The sequence below is a fragment of the Myotis brandtii genome, unplaced genomic scaffold (assembly GCF_000412655.1).
Source record: "Myotis brandtii unplaced genomic scaffold, ASM41265v1 scaffold15, whole genome shotgun sequence".
Taxonomy (NCBI): domain Eukaryota; kingdom Metazoa; phylum Chordata; class Mammalia; order Chiroptera; family Vespertilionidae; genus Myotis; species Myotis brandtii.
Window position 1 is genome coordinate 993,386 of NW_005355410.1, and position 3,907 is coordinate 997,292.

General features: G+C 38.3%; 1 pseudogene; it reads left to right on the top strand.

The window, feature by feature from the left end:
* The first annotated feature begins 808 nt into the window (after positions 1 to 808).
* Positions 809 to 1,048, top strand: LOC102249387 (annotated as a pseudogene).
* Positions 1,049 to 3,907: the final 2,859 nt, after the last annotated feature.

The window sequence follows — 3,907 nt, forward strand, 5'->3', positions numbered from 1 at the left end:
TGTTCATAGATTGATGAAATAACATCATTAAAATATCCATACTACCCAAAGCAATCTATAGATTCAATGCACTCCCCATTAAAACACCAACAGCATATTTCACAGATCTGAAACAAATACTTCAAAAATTTTCATAGAACCAAAAAAGACCCAGAATAATCACAACAATCTTGAGAAAGAGGAACAAAGTTGGAGGGATCACAATCCCAGATAACAAGTTATACTACAAAACCATTGTAAATCAACACAGCCTGGTACTGGCACACGAACAGGCATGTAGACCAGTGGAACAGCACACAGAACCCAGAAATTGGCCCAGGACATTATGCTCAATTAATATTTGACAATGGAGGCAAGAACATAAAATGGAGCCAAGATTGTCTTTTCAATAAATAGTGTTGGGAAAATTGGACAGATACATGCAAAAAAATGAAACTAGACCACCAACTTACACCATCCACAAGTATAAACTCAAAACGGATAAAAACCTTAAATGTATGTTGTAAAACCATAAAAATCCTAGAAGAAACCATAGGTTGCATAACCTCAGACATCTCTCATAGCAATCTCTTTGTGGCTACATCTTTTAGGGCAAGGGAAACTAAGGAGAAAACAAATGGGACCTACATAAAAATAAAAAGCTTCTGCATAGCAAAAGCAATTATCAGAAAAATGAAAAGGGAGCCCACTGTATGGGAGAACATATTTGGCAATGATACATCTGATAAAAGGTCAATATCTAAAATATGTAAAGCACTCATAGAACTCAACAAAAGGAAGACAATCCAATTTAAAAGTGGGCAAAGGGATGAACAGCATAGGGGAGGGAGGCACCAACATGAAGTTCGAGTACGATCAGTGTTTTAATTGCTGGTTTTCCGAGAAGTTCCTCAAGGGGGACAGCTCTGGGGTCCTGTGCACTGACCTAGTGTGGCCAGAAAGTAAAAAAGGAGAAGGAGATTCCCATGGAAGGACTGGAGTTCATGGGCCATGGCAGAGAAAATCCTGAAAGCTCTTCTTGACCTTGACAGTCACCTTGAAAACAGACTCCTCAAATCAGGAAATTGAGGCCTCTGGTTTGTCAAGGCTGTGAAGATAGCCATTAATTTCATGAGGATGTATTTTCCTTGTAGATGTTTTCCTCTCATTTGTAAAAGATGATGAACCATCACTTTTTACTTTGGGATGATTTCTCACTTGCTCTGACATCTTGTAGGAACTCGCTGTGCTAAAACTGAATGATTTCTTGGGATTATTGTGGCAATACTTCATCTAGGATCAGCTTTAAATATATCTTGTATCTAAAGACTGATAAACTTGTGAGGATAATCATGGTTGCCTGACTGATTGAGTTATGCCTCAAAGGACATTAGATATACTGTACTGGGGTCATTGTTCATGGAAGCAATTGGTGAAGACCTCTTTTCTCTCAGGGAGCTAATCCTCTGAAAAGGGATCCCAGCATGACTGTTTCAATCAATGCTTAGGAGCAGTTTTTTTTTTTTAATATAGTAACTTAACTGTTAAGATTGCTCAATGGTGGAGTGGGTTAGCCAAGAGGAAGTTTTAACAATTCCCTGCCTTAACAAAAGGTGTCAGATCCCAGATTAAGATGTGAAAGCTTCAAGAATGTTAGAGCGAATACCATTTCAGAGTTCATAGTGTAGTTCAGTCATTAAGATCCTTGGAGTATGCTATGGAGGAAGATCCTAAATTGCAAAGGTTTGCTGCTATGGCCAGCTTTCAACATAAGTCAATGAATTAAGTCAACCTGTATATCCTGAAAATGCCAAAATACTGTATCTGGTTAGGGGAGAAAGGAATTTGCTTTATTTGCCTTGTTTACCCACCCTTCTCTATAATATCTGTAATCATGAAGATGGAATAAATTGTAACATTTCGTTTCTATAAAAAAGTGAGCCCTGGCCAGTTTGACTCAGTGGATAGAGCGTTGGCCTGCAGACCGAAGGGTCCCAGGTTCGATTCCGGTCAAGGGCACATGCCTGGGTCGGGGCCTCGATCCCCACTAGGGGGCGTGCAGAATGCAGCTAATCCATGATTCTATCTCATCAATGATGTTTCTCTATCTCTCTCTCTCCCTCCTTCTCCCTTCCTCTCTGAAATCAATAAAAATGTATTTTTTTTTAAAAGTGGGCAAAAGACCTAAATAGGCACTTCTCTAGAGTGGACTTACAGATGGCCAAGAGACATGAAAAATGCTCAGTCACTAATCATAAGAGAGATGCAAATTAAAATGACAATGAGGTATCACCTCACATCTGTCAGAATGGGTACCATCAACAAATCTACAAATGACAAGTGCTGGCAAGGATGTGGAGAAAAGGGAACCCTACTACACCACTGGTGGGACTGCAGACTGGTGCAGCCATTATGGAAAACAGTATTTAGTTTCCTCAAAAAATTAAATATGGAACTACCATTTGACGTAGTGATCCCACTTCTAGGAATATATCCTAAGAAACTTGAAACACCAATCAGAAAGAATGTATGCACCCCCTCTGTTCTTAGCAGCACAATTAACAATAGCTAAGATCTGGAAACAGACCAAGTGCTCATTAGTAGATTAGATAAAAAAACAACAATGATGGTACATTTACACCATGGAATACTATGCAGCAGTAAAAAAGAAGGATCTCATACCTTTTGAGACAGCGTGGAAGGGCTGTATTATGCTAAGAGAAATAAGCCAGTCAAAGAAAGAGAAGTATCACATGATCTCACTCATATGTGGAATCTAATGAACAAAATAATTGAATGAACAAAAAAATAGATCCAGATACAAAGAAGCATGGAACAGACTGTTGAATACGAGTGGGAAGATGTGGGTGTGTGGTTGGGTGGGAAGAGGTCAACCAAAGAACTTGTATGGATGTATGCATAACCCATGGACACAGACAATGAGGTGGTGAAGGTCTTGGGTGGGGATTGGCTGGAAGGGCTCAATGGGGGAAAAAGGGAACATATGTAATACTTTCAACAATAAAGATTTTAAAAAGAAGTAATCACTAATGTATTATTATTGTTGTTGTTATTTTTGTTTGTTTTTTAAACCCAAATTTGGAGTTTAGAAAATAAATCAATACTCATATTTATGCAAAAAATTTATATATCTAATTTTATTAGAGAACAAATATGCACCTTAAACCATAACAGTGACCTTCAACTATAACCTCTGCTTTTGTACTTGCTCATTTCTTAATCAAGAAAAGTGAATTCTGGCTCCCTCTTGTGGACTTTCATTTTTAAAATAAATGCGATGAAGAATTTTGTTATCCTAGGAAATTTTATGCACTAAATAGCACCTAGCTTCACTCTGGAATAAGATTGCTTCTTTGAGACTCATTTTTAAATGCTAGACATGTCTCTCAATAACCAAATCAGAATGTTCCACCTGCCAAAGATGTAGTCAGGCTGGTTCTGATGTTTCTGTTAGTAGCCAGGGCAGGTGCTTTGAGGTCCTATGGAGCTGCTCTAAAGAAAGAGAATAAGATAAAAAATTAAAAAACTTTTCTAATTCCACAATCCTGGCAGTTCAATTCCACATGTCACATAAGTTCTTTCATGATCTAGCACTTGTGTAACTTTTAGTCTCTCCTCTCTCATGCATTCCTCATCCCCATGCCTTTTTGACTCCCAGAAAACCAGGTGCAAAACGACTTAAGTGTCATTTTCTTGAAAAAACATTTCTGGATTAAAAAAAAGTCTGTTTCTTCTTGGTGCCCCTCCCCCTCCCCACAGTCTGCTAGATGGCAGACAACTATTTTTTTTAATTGTTTTATTGCTTAAAGTATTACAAAGAGTATAAGAGTATTACATATGTCTCCTTTTTTTCCCGCCCTTAACAATCCCCCGGCCTCCCCTACCCCCCAGTGTCTTATGTCCATTG